The following is a 13,660-nucleotide window of genomic DNA, read 5'->3' as shown; positions in this document are numbered from 1 at the left end:
AGGCTATAGGTTAGAAACCTTTAATGATTAGCTTATCTACGTGCAGGACTAACCAACATGTTATGGGAACTGGACAGGTTCTAGCAAGATGGAGTCAGGAAGACTGATTATTTTATTCTATTACATTAACAGTAATGGGAAGCTAACACCTTGTAGGGCTTGTTGGCCTTGAAGGTACAATTTGCTAATTTTGAAATCTGTAGAGTCTGAACAAACTACTAGGAAAAACCAGCCCTTACATGCATGTTTCCAGATAAGCCAAATACAGAGACTATCCCCATAGGACTGCTTTACACCCTACAGGAAAATTTTCCTCGGGCAACCCACAAAGGTTCTTAGTCACCTAAGAATACCCAAGCAAGGGACAGTGAGACCTTACTGGATGCCGTGGGAACATCAACATTTTTCAAGGCACCGGCCCCTCTCTCTCGGGGGGAACCCATTCCAGGGTGCCCTGCTCTTCTCCCTAGGGCTCCGATCGGCTTCTCCAGGATCGACTACTCTACCACACTGGATATCTCTTGGCACCCATCTCTGACACTCAGGATTTGAGGATCTTAATAACTATCATCACCCCATTGGCTATTCAGGTTGAGGAAGCAAGTATCCTTTCTTTTTCAGGGCTAAAGAGTTCAGTCTCTCATTTAACCAGCAAAGATTTGATGAGACAAGTAAAGAGTTAACGGGAGTGGGCTTGTGAGCTGGCAGGATGCCACAGGAAAAGAGTTAACAGGAGCTTGTTGGCTAACAGGAATGAGCTTAAACATTAATTGCTTGGCTCTGAATCCCCTGGCTAGCATTGCACCTACAAGCTGACAAGCACCTTACATCCATCGTAGGTGAGAATAGAAAGGTTCCCAATCGCAATGGCAACCCCCTGCACACTAACAAACACCCATCAAGATGGGAGCAGAACAGTTCCCAACAACAGCAACCCCCTGCAAACTGACATTAATCATAGATGGGAACAGGACAGTTCCCCAGAGAAGATAATTGTAACAGCAGCACCTCCTGCAAGCTGACAAGCACCCTACATCCTGCATGGAAACATACAAAACCCCAGCACTCCTGCTCATCCGGGCAGCTCTCTCACATCGGACTCTGCCCTGGTTAAACTTTTACCAGTCTCTCTCTCTCTCTCTCTCTCTCTCTCTCTCTCTCTCTCTCTCTCTCTCTCTCTCTCTCTCTCTGACTTTCTTTTCTCTGGATACTCTTGTAGTCTCATAAATTTACATTCTGGATTAATTCTACACCAAGACAAGTTTTTCTTCAGACTCTCAGTAAGTAATCCAATTAAAAAGCTGAAATTAAAGTAGCAACTCATATTTTTTTCCATTCCCTGGGTTATCTCAACCCTTATCCAACTTGAGGATTTTCTAAGAACAGCACAAGTAAAGTTATGGTTTGCTACTTAAAACAAGGAGGGCTGGGATTCTGAGAGAGACTCACCCCAGTTCACCCAATGCAAATTGGGAAGCCACTGGGACACAATGGGCCCTTCTTGTACCTAGCGCGGGGTCCAGGTTTGCACAGTGGTCCTGGGTGGGCTTCTTTAGAATCCTTCCACACTCTTCCAAGTAATTGTCAATGTAAGTGTGGATGAAACAAAGGAGTCCTATGGAAAGTAACCTCACAGGGTGATAGGATCATAAATTTCTAACTGGGCAGGTCATGGTGGGTAGTCACCCCCCAGGCCTATTACTTTTTAGTAAAAAGTTTATCTTTGCCTTAAGCAAGCTCTGTCTACTGTTTCTATGCATCTAGGTTAACATACCTTTGAAATAAACCACCCTCAAGACAGCACATAATCTTGTTAACTATCCCCAACTGGCTTTCTCCCACCTCCACGTAATCTTTTCAGGTTCCCTCCTTAATTTCTTTTTGTTTAATTAAAATTTATTGGGGTGACAATGGTTAGTAAAATTACATACATTTCAAGTGTACAATTCTGTAATACATTATCTATATATCACATTGTGTGTTCACCATCCAGAGTCAGTTCTCCTTCCATCACCACATATTTGACCCCCTTTACCACCTTTTTCTATCCTCCCTCCCCCCCACCCTCTGGTAACCACTAAACTATTGTCTGTCTATGAGTTTTTGTTTATTTGTTTGTCTTGTTCCTTTGTTGTTTTCAGTTTTATATCTCACATATCAATGAGATATAAAAGGACCAATGAAGTCATATGGTCCTCGACTTTTTCTGACTTATTTCGCTTAGTTTAATAATCTCAAAATCCATCCATGTTGTTGCAAATGGCACTAGTTCGTCTTTTCTTATGGCAGAGTAGTATTCCATTGTGTACAGATCTTCTTTATCCAATCATCTGTGGAAGGACACTTCAGTTATTTACATGTATTGGCCAGTGTAAATAAAGCTGCAGTGAACATCGGAGCACATATATCTTCACGGATAAATGTTTTCAGATTTTTTGGGTAGATACCTAGGAGAGGGATTACTGGGTCATATGGTAATTCTATTCTGAATTTTTTGAGGAACTTCCACACTACCTTTCATAGTGGCTGCACCAATCTGCATTCCCACCAACAGTGTATGAGGATTCCTTTTTTTCCACAGCCTCTCCAACACTTGTTACTATTCGTTTTGTTGATGATAGCCGGTGTGAGGTGACATCTCATTGTGGTTTTTATTTGCATTTCTCTGATAATTAGTGATGTTGAGCATCTTTTCATATGTCTATTGGCCATCTGTATGTCCTCTTTGGAGAAATGTCTATTCAGGTCCTCTGCCCATTTTTAAATTGGATTGTTTGTCTTTTTGTTGTTGAGTTGTAGGAGTTCCTTATATATTTTGGATATTATCCCCTTCTGAGACCTTGCAAATATCTTCTCCCATTAGGTTGGCTGCCTCTTTGTTTTGTTGATGGTTTCTTTTGCTGTGCAGAAGCTTTTTAGTTTGAAATAGTCCCATTCATTTATTTTAGCTTTTACTTCCCTTGACTTTGAGGTCAAATTCATAAAATCCTCTTTGAAGGATTAGTAAATTTAGTACCCATGTTTTTTTCTATGCAGTTTATTGTTTCAGGTCTTATGTTTAGGCTTTTGATCCATTTTGAGTTAATTTTGGTACATGGTAACAGATAGCAGTCTAGTTTCATTCTTTTGCACGTGGCGTTCCAATATTCCCAGCACCATTTATTGAAGAGTTTCTTTTCGAGATTGTATGTTTTTGGATCCTTTGTCAAAAATTATCTGTCCATATTTATGTGGGTTTATTTCTGGATTTTCAATTCTACTCCATTGGTCTGTGGGTCCTTTTTTCTTGGATTGCTTTGGCTATTTGGGGTCTTTTGTGGTTCTGTACAAACCTGATGATTTTTTGTTCTTTTTCTCTAAAAAATGCCATTGCGATTTTGATGGGGATTGCATTAAATCTGTATACTGCTTTGGGAAATATGGCCATTTTAACTACAGGTAACCTCCGTATAACATGGTTGTTAGGTTGCTAAAAAATGCTATTATATGAATCTGTGTTATACGAAACAAAGAACTAGTACAAAAAGGGAGGTTAGGTTCCAAAAATTTTTTTTAAAACATACTATTATATTTTTATAATTAGGAAAATATCTTTATTAAAGCAATTTTCACCAAAGTATAACATATTAATATGTATTAAGTAATGTTTTCTACATCATCATTAATAAGCACCTTTAACTGAGGGCATTTTCTTTTTGACAAGATATCTTCATCCTCTGAACTTAATACTCCACGCACAAAATGGATTTAGAATTCTAATAAATTTTAAAATTCTGCAGTCAAATCTGATATGACATCCACGCTCGAATGCAAATTTTCAAATGAGATATTTTTGCTCTTAAAAGCTCTTATTACACTCCGTGTTGTTCAGGAATTTCTCTAATTCTCAAACTATGTTAGAGTGAAACTGTGTTCTAGGACGCCGTGTTGTACAAGGGTTTTCCCCAATTCTCAAACCATGTTAGAGCGAAACCATGTTATAGAAGTGCCATGTTATGGGGGTGGGGTGGTAAGGGGAAGGGGGACCTGTATGTTCATTCTTCCAATCCATGAACATGGAATGTCTTACCATTTCTTTGTGTCTTCTTAAATTCCTTTTAAAAATATCTTATACTTTTGGTGTATAAGTCTTTCACATCCTTGGTCAAGTTTATTTCTACGTATTTTATTCTTTTTGTTGCAATTGCAAAAGAAATTTTTTTTTAACTTCCTTTTCTGAGATTTAATTGTTAGTATATAGGAATGCAATGGACTTTTGTACATTTGTTTTGTAGCCAGCAACTTTACTATATTCATTTATTGCTTCTAATAGCTTTTTGGTGGAGTCTTTAGGGTTTTCTATATATAGAATCATGTCATCTGCAAAAGTGACAATTTAACTTCCTCATTCACAAATAGGATGCCTTTTATTTCTTTCTCTTGCCTGATTGCTCTGGCTAGGACTTTCAATACTATGTTAAATAGCAGTAATGATAGGGAACAACCTTGTCTTGTTCCTGAACTTAGAGTGAAGGGCTTCAGTTTTTCAGCATTAATTATGATATTAGCTGAGGGTTTGTCATATATGGCCATTATTATGTTAAGGTATTTGCCTTCTATACCCATTTTATTAAGTGTTTTAATCATAAATGGGTGTTGCATCTTGTCAAATGCTGTTTCTGCATCTATTGATATAATCATATGATTTTTGTATTTTATTTTGTTTATATGGTGTATCACATTGATCGATTTGCATATGTTGAACCATCCTTGTGCCCTTGGGATGTACTCCACATGATTGTGATGTATAATCTTTTTAATGCATTATTGTATTTGACTTACTAGAATTTTATTTGGGATTTTTGCATCTGTATTCATCAGAAACATTGGTCTGCAATTTTCTTTTTGTGTGTTATCCTTACCAGGTTTTGATATCAGGGTAATGTTGCCCTCATAAAATTAGTTAGGGAGTATTGCCTCTTCTCCAACTTTTTGGAAGAGTTTGAGGAAGACAGGTGTTAGATCCTCTTTGAATGTTTGGTAGAATTCACTAGTGAAGCTATATGATCCTGGACTTTTGCTTTTGGGAAGGTTTTGGATGACTGATTCAATTTCCTTACTGTTGATCAGTCTAGTTAGATTTTCCATTTCTTCGTGATTCAGTCTAAGAAGGCTATATATTTCTAAGAACTTGTCCATTTCTTCTAGGTTATTGAATTTGGTGGCATATAGTCCTTCATAGTATTCTTGGACGATCCTTTGTATTTCAGTGGCATCTGTGGTAACGTCTCCTCTTTCATTTCTGATTTCGTTTGTTTTTGTCTTTTCTCTTTTTATCTTTGTGAGTCTAGCCAAGGGTTTGTCAATTTTATTAATCTTTTCAAAGAACCAGCTCTCTGTTGCATTGATTTTTTTTCTATTGTCTTTTTGTTCTCCATTTCATTAGCTCTGCTCTGATTTTTATTATTTCCTTCCTTCTGCTGACTTAGAGTTTCATTTGTTCTTTTTCTAGTTCTTTAAGGTGTAATGTGAGGTTGTTTATCTGGGATTTTTCTTCTTTCTCGAAATAGGCCTGTAATTATATAAACATCCCTCTTATTACTGCTTTTGCTGCATCTCAATAATTTTGATAGGATATATTTTCATTCTCACTTGTTTCAATGTATCTTTTGATCTCTCTTCTTATTTCTTCTTTGACCCAGTCATTCTTTAAAAGCATGTTGTTTAATCTCCACATATTTGTGGTTTTTCCTGCTTTCTTTTTGCAGTTGATATCCAACTTCAAAGCCTTGTAATCAGTGAATATGCTTGGTATGATTTCAATCTTCTTAAATTTGCTGAGGCTGATTTTATGTCCCAACATATGGTCTACCCTTCAGAATATTCCATGTACACTAGAAAAGAATGTATACTTTGATGTTCTAGGATAAAGTCCTCTATAAATGTCAATTATGTCCATTTCATCTAATGTGTCATTTAGGGCAGCTATTTCATTATTTATTTTCTGTTTGGATGATCTATCCATAGCTGTCAATGATGTATTTAGGTCCCCTAGTATAATTGTGTTTTGGTCAATTTCTCCCTTCAGTTCTGTGAGTAGTTGCTTTGTACATTTCAGTTCTCCCTGATTGGGGGCATAAATATTGATGACTGTTATGTCTTCTTTTTGTATAGTCCCCTTTATAATTATGAAATGTCCATCTTTGTCTCTTGTTATCTTTTTTATCCTGAAGTCTGTTTCATCTGATATAAGTATGGATAACCTGATTTTCTCTGAATGCCATTTGCTTGGAGTTTCAATTTCCACCTTTTCACTTTGAGTCTATATTTGTCCTTGTAGCTGAGATGCATCTCATGGACACAGCATATGGTTGGGTTTAGTTTTTTGATCCAGTCTGCAACTCTGTGCCTTTTTAATGATGAGTTCAGTCCATTTACATACTGATATATGAGGATTTCCTATCATTCTATCTTTTGTTTTCTCGTGGCTTGGTGTCTCCATTGTTTCTTTGCCTTTTTGTTGGTGTCTGATATTTCAGTGTGGTGGTATTCTATGATTTTCCCTCTGTTTCTGCTTTTTAAATGTTATATATTTCAGTTCTGGATAATTTTTTGAGTGGTTACTAGGTATTAAGTTTATATAAAAGAAAGTTTCATATTTACAGTAGTCCTTTTCCTTCAGTATGCTTCTTATCTCCATTCTCCTTTGCTGGTTCAGACCTTTACTCTCTGCCTTTATGTTTTTGTTGTTACAAATTATCCCTACTTATGCTGTGAGTTGAGTTCTGTGTTGCAGTAGCCAGCCCTCCCTTTCTTTCTTCTTTACCCTGTATGTTATGCTTAAGTGTATAGTCCTATTTTGTGTAGGGGTTGCCATTTCCTGCTTCTGTCTGTCTGTTTGTAATACTACTCATAGTTTTATATTCTTTTGATTTTTTGTTTCAGGTCGAATAGTGTCCTTCAGTATTTCTTGTAATGCAGGTCATGTGTTAGAAAATTACCTCAGATTCTGTATGTCTGGAAAGGTCTTCAATCCTCCATCATATCTGAAGGATATCTTTGCTGGGTATATTTTTCTTGGCTCATAATTTCTCTCTTTCATAGTTTGAATCTTTGATTCCACTCTCTCCTGGCTTGTAGAGTTTCTGCTGAAAAATCTGATGATAATGTAATGAGCTTTCCTTACCATCTTCTTTTCCCTGGCTGCCTTGAGGATTCTTTCTTTATCATTAATTTTTGACAGCTTCAATCCAATGTGCCTTGGAGAAAGCCTGTTGGGATTGAGGTAATTAGGTGTTCTATTTGCTTCTTGGATTCAAGGATCTAGTTCTTTTCACAAGTTTGGGAAGTTCTCATCACCTATTTGTTTGAATATACTATCTGTTCCCTTCTCCCTTTCTTCTGCTTCTGGTATACCCATTATTCTTATGTTGCTCTTTCTGAGGGAGTCAGAAAGTTCTTGTAGAGTTCTTTTATTTCTTCTAACTCTCAAGTCTCTCTCTTCTTCCATCTGTGTCACTTCTAGATTTCTATCTTCAACGTCACTGAGTCTTTCCTCCATCTGGTCAGCTTTATTACTCAAGCTGACTATTTCATTCTTCCTTTCTTTTATTGAGTTCTTACTCTCCAGAATTTCCACTTAGTTCTTTTTTAAAATTTCAATTTCTTTGGTAAAATATTCATTTTGTTCTTTGATATTGTTTCTGAGTTCATTAAAAAGGCCTGTCTGTGTTTCCTTGCATCTCGTTGAGTTTTTTCAGAACTGCAATCTTGAATTCTCTGTCACTTAAGTCACAAATTTCCATGTTTTTAAGTTCATTTTCTGGAGACTTTTCATTTTCTTTCTGAGCTGCCTTGTTACCTTGGTTATTCATAGCAATTAATCAATTATTATTTCTCTTCCTGGGCATCTACAGGAGTCGGTTCTGCAGCAGGTTGATATGAAGAGGTCTTTATTTTCTCTCCCACTGCAGCCTTTTATTTTCTCTCACACTGTAGTCTTACATTTTCTCTTGCACTGTTCCAACTTCTCACGTGATGGGGGTTTCTCTGGAAGGTGGGCTTCTCCTATGTGAGCAGGTTGCCTGGGTCTCAGGGTACTGCCTCCGTGGGGGTAGGGATGTGGAGGGCAATAGAGTTTTGAGCTTCTGTAGTCCCAGTGCTCCCTCTGCAACCCAATGCAGAGCCTTTGTGTCTCAGTGGCTCTGGTTGCCCCTACAGGGATCTGCTCAGAAAGGTGGGGGCGGGGTGGGCTGTGAGAGGTGGCTCTGAGCAATTGCAACTACCAGCCCATAGTTGTCTTGCCCCTACAGTTTTTTCCCTTTCACCAGAATTAGTTATGCTGTGAGTCTACGGCTGTGGGGCTGCAGTTCTCAGGATTGTAGATATTCTGTTCTTTTAATCTGTCACTGCTACTGTTTCTTCTGGAGCTTGCTTCTAACATGCGGGGGGCGGGAGGGTTAAGCGCTGGGGGGGTGGGGTGGAGGTGGTCAGGCTCCATGTCTTTGTTCTCTGTTTTCTACATAGCAGTGATGACTTAAACCACCATTTTCATCCTTCTGTACTCAGTCTTTGCTCTGAGGTCTCTGCTGCAAGCACTGAGTTCAGCTGCATTATATGCCAATCCCTCAGGCAGGACTGTGGACCATAGCGGATGCCTTCGCAGCCCAAATTCTTCCCTCTCCGGTAAGCTCCGGACTTCAGCAAGCTCTAGTCTGTGTCCTGTGTCCTGCAGCCTGCATCTCTACACTTCCCTCTTCCCTCCTGCCCACCTTCAGGTGATTTGATTTGCATGTCTCTCAGATGTGCCTGTGTGCCAGGCAGGGAATCCTTTGTGGAATTATAGCTATTCAATTTGTTGTCACTTCCAGGGAAGATTTCAAGAAACACTTCTCACACCGTTATTGCTGTGACATAATGGTTCCCTCCTAATTGCAAATGCATAAAAGAAGCTACAAAACTGTTATTCTGTGGAGCATTTGAGATCTTCTTCCCCAGCATATGTCATCAGTTTGGCTCAAATAAATAAACTTTTATAAAAATTCTCTACAGGCTTGGATGCTTCTTATGTCGACAACATCTTGAGACACACTAAAATAAAAATGCAACACACCAAAACCTATGGGCTATAGCACCAGCAGAACTAAGAAGGAAGTTTATAGAGATAAATGCCTAAATTATGAAAATAAAGGTCTCAAATAAGCAACTTAACTTTCCATCTCAAGGAACTAGATCGAAAAGAACACACTAAGCCCAAAGGTAGCAAAAGGAAGGAGATAATAGTCTAGAGCAAAAATAAATGAAATAGTGAACAGAAAAACCAAACAAAAATCAATGAATCTAAGACTGCTTTAAAAAAAAAACACAAACAAAGTTGACAAATCTTTAGCTAGACTAAGAGGAAGGAAAGAATACTTAAATAAAATTAAAAATTACAGAGGAAACATTACAATTGATGCCAGAGATATAGAAAGCATCAAAGAGACTACTATGCACAATTATATGCCAACAAATTCAATAACCTAGAAGAAATGGATACATTTCTAAAAATATACAAACTAGAGTGATTCATGAATTCTGGATCCTAAAGCTATAGAAAATATGAACAGAGGAGTAAGGTGATTAAAATGGTGATCAAAAACCTCTCAAGAAAGAAAAGCCCAGGGCCAAGTGGATTCACTGGTGAATTCTACTAAACATTTAAATAATTAATACCTATCCTTCTCAAACTCTTCCAAAACCTGAAGAGAAGGGAACACTTACAAACTCATTTTATGAGGCCAGCATTGTCCTGATACCCAAACCTGACAAAGACAGTATAAAAAAAGAAACTTAAAGGCCAATAACCCTGATGAAACTAGATGCAAAAATCTATTGAACAGGACATAATTCAACAGGACATAAAAAGGAATATATACCATGACCAACTGAGACTTATTCCTGGGATTCATGAATAATTCAATCCAGGAAAATCAATCATTGTGGTACAACATGTTAACAGAAAAAAGGGTAAAAATTACATGATCATTTCAATAGATGCAGAAAAATCATTTGACAAAATTTGATATCCGTTCAAGATTGAAAAAAAAATACTCAACATACTAAGAATAGAAGGAAATTACCTCAAGATAATAATGACCATATATGAAAAACCTACAGGTATCATACTTAACAGTGAAAAACTGGAAGATTTTCCTATACAATTAGGAACAAGGCAAGGATGCCCAGTCTCAACACTGTTATTCAACATAGTATTGGAAATCCTTGCCAGAGCAATTAGGGAAGAAAAAGAAATGAAAGGCATCCAGATTGGAAAGAAGGAAGTAAAGAGATCTCTGTTTGCAGATGCCTTGATCTTATACATAGAATTGTAAAGACTCCACAAAAAACTCTTAGAACTAATAAATGCATTGAAGAAAATTGCACAAAACAAAACAAACATACAAAAATCAGTTGGGTTTCCATACACTAACTATAATCCTCTGGGAGAAAAATTTTTTTTTCATTTAACATAGCATCAATGCCCAAGAATAACCAAGATAACAATGGAATTCAGAAAGAAAATTAAAGATCTCCAGAAAATAAACTTAAAGACATGAAAGATTGTGATTTAAATGACAGAGAATTCAAGATTGCAGTGTTGAAAAAACTCAATGAGATACGAAAAACTCAGACAGGCAATTCAATGAACTCAGAAACAAATCAATGAACAAAAGGAGTACTTCACCAAAGAGACTGAAACTATTAAAAGGAACCAAACAGAAATTCTGGAGATGAAGAACTTAATAGAAGAGATGAAGAACAAATTAGAGAGCTTAGGAAATAGAGCAGAACAGATGGAGAAAAGAATTAGTGACATAAAAGGTAGAAATCTAGAAATGACTCAGGTAGAAAAAGAGAGAGAGAGTCGAGAGTAAAAAGAAAAATTGAAAGAACTCTACGAGAACTATCTGACTCCACTAGAGAAAGCAATACAAGAATAATTAGTATACCAGAGGAAGAATGGGAGAAGGGAATAGAGAGCCTATTCAAACAAATAATCAATAAGAACTTCCCCAACCTGTGGAAAGAACTGGATCCTCAAATCCAAAAGGCTAAGAGAACACATAATTATCTCAACCCAAAAAGACTTTCTCCAAGGCAAGTTATATCAAAACTGTCAAAAATTAGTGACAAAAAATGAATTCTCAAAAACCACAATAAGATATCACCTTACCCCAGTTAGAATGGCTATCATCAACAAGACAAATAGTAACAAGTGTTGGAGAAAAAGGAACCCTCATACACTGTTGGTGGGAATGCAGACTGGTGCAGCCACTATGGAAGGCAGCGTGGAGGTTCCTCAAAAAATTATGAATAGAATTACCATATGACCCAGCAATCCCTCTCCTGGGTATCTACCCAAAAAATCTGAAAACATTTATCCATAAAAACAAGTGTGCTCCAATGTTCACTGCAGCTTTATTTATGGTGGCCAAGACATGGAAACAACCAAAATGTCCTTCAGTAGACAAATGGATAAAGAAGCTGTGGTATATATACACAATGGAATATTATTCGGCAGAAAGAAAAGATGAAATAGGACGATTTGTGACAACATAGATGGACATTGAGGTTATAATGCTAAGTATAATAAATCAGACAGAAAAATTAGAGAACCATATGATTTCACTGATATGTGGTGTATAAACCAAAAACAACAAACGAACAAGACAAGCAAATGAGAAACAAAAACTCATAGACACAGACAATAGTTTAGTGGATACCAGAGGGTAAGGGGGAAGGGAGATGGTAGATGAGGGTCAAGGGGATCACATAAATGGTGATGGAAGGAGAACTGACTCTGGGTGGTGAACACACAATGTGACTTATAGAGGACGTAATACAGAATTGTATACCTGAAATTTATGTAACTTTACTAACAATTGTCACCCCAATAAACTTAAAAAAAAAAAAAAGAATTCTCAAGACAACCAGAGAAAAGAAGAGGGTAATCTTAAAAAACAAAAACGAAAAACCATAAAAAAAAAAATAACAGAAAACCCATTAGATTATCCTCAGATTCTTAAGCAGAAACCCTGCAAGCTAGGAGAGAGTGAAGTCAAATATTCAAATTATTATTATTATTTTAATGATTTCAATCTTCTTAAATTTATCAAGACTTGTTTTGTAGCCTAATGTAGTCTATCTTGGAAAATGTTCCATATGCACTTGAAAGGAATGTATATTCTGCTGCTTTGAGGTGAAATGCTCTAAAAATACCAATTAAGTCCATCTGGTCTAGTGTGTCATTTAAGGCTGCTGTTTCCTTGTTGATTTTCTGTCTGGAATATCTGTCCAATGTTGCCAATGGGATGTTAAAGTCCCCTGCTGTGATTGTATTACAGTCAATCTCTCCCTTTATTTTGGTCAATATTTGCTTTATATATTTAGGTGCTCCTATGTTGGGTGCATAAATGTTTACAAGGGTTATATTCTCTTTTGGGTTGATCTTGTTATTATGTAATGTCCTTCTTTATTCCTTATTATAGCCTTTGTTTTAAAGTATATTTTGTCTGATATAAACATTGCTACACCAGATTTGTTTTTCATTTTCATTCACATGAAATATATTTCTCCTTCCCTTTACTTTCAGTCTGTGTGTGTCTTCAATCTGAAATGAGTCTCTTGTAGAGAACGTATTTATGGGTCTTATTTTCTTATCTATTCAGTTACCCTATGTCTTTTGAGTGGAGCACTTAATTCATTTACATTTAAAGTGATTACTGATATACATATATAGTTATTGTCACTTTACTCTTCATATTTATGTTCTTTTTTTCCACCTTCTTCTTCTTCTTAAAAAAGTCTCTTTAACATTTCTTGTATTACTGATTTGGTGGTGATGAACTCCTTTAGCTTTTTCTTGTCTAGGAAGCTCTTTGTCCTTCGATTCTAAATGATAGCCTTGTTGGGTAGAGTAAGTCTTGGTTGTAGGTCCTTGTTTTTCAACACTTTGAATATTTTGTGCCAATCCCTTCTTGCCTGCAAAGTTTCTATTGAGAAATCAGCTGACAGTCTTACGGGAGCTCCCTTGTAAGTAATCAGTTGCCTTTCTCTTGCTGCTTTTAGGAGGCTCTCTTTGTCTTCAACCTTTGCCATTTTAATTATGATGTGTCCTGGGGTGGGCCTCTTTGGGTTCATCTTGTTTGGGACTCTCTGTGTTTCCTGGACTTGTATGTCTATTTCCTTTATCAGGTTAGGAAAGTTTTCAGTCATTAATTCGTCAAATAGACTTTCAATCCTTTGCTCTCTCTTTCTCCTTCTAATACCCATATGTTGTGGATGTTGTTACACTTGATGTCATCCCAGAGGTCTGTTAAACTATTCTTACTTTTATTTATTTTCTTTTTTTGCTGTTCTGATGGGGTGTTTTCTGCTACCTTGTCTTCCAAATTGCTGATTTGATCTTCTGCTTCATCTAAACTGCTGGTGATTCCTTCTAGGGCATTTGTCATTTCAGTCATTGTATTCTTCATTTCTGAGTGTGTTTTTTAAAATGGTTTCTATGTCCTTTTTATGCTTGCTATCTCTTTGTTGAAGTTCTCACTAAGTTCTTTGAGCATCATTATAACCAATGTTTTGAACTCTGTAGCTGGTTGGTTGCTTGCCTCCATTTCATTTAGTTCTTTTTCTGGAGTTT

This window comes from Rhinolophus sinicus, chromosome 5 (genome assembly GCF_057876585.1).
Source record: "Rhinolophus sinicus isolate RSI-liver-muscle chromosome 5, RSI-T2T, whole genome shotgun sequence".
NCBI classification, from domain to species: Eukaryota; Metazoa; Chordata; class Mammalia; order Chiroptera; family Rhinolophidae; genus Rhinolophus; species Rhinolophus sinicus.
This window is presented reverse-complemented; position numbering follows the sequence as displayed.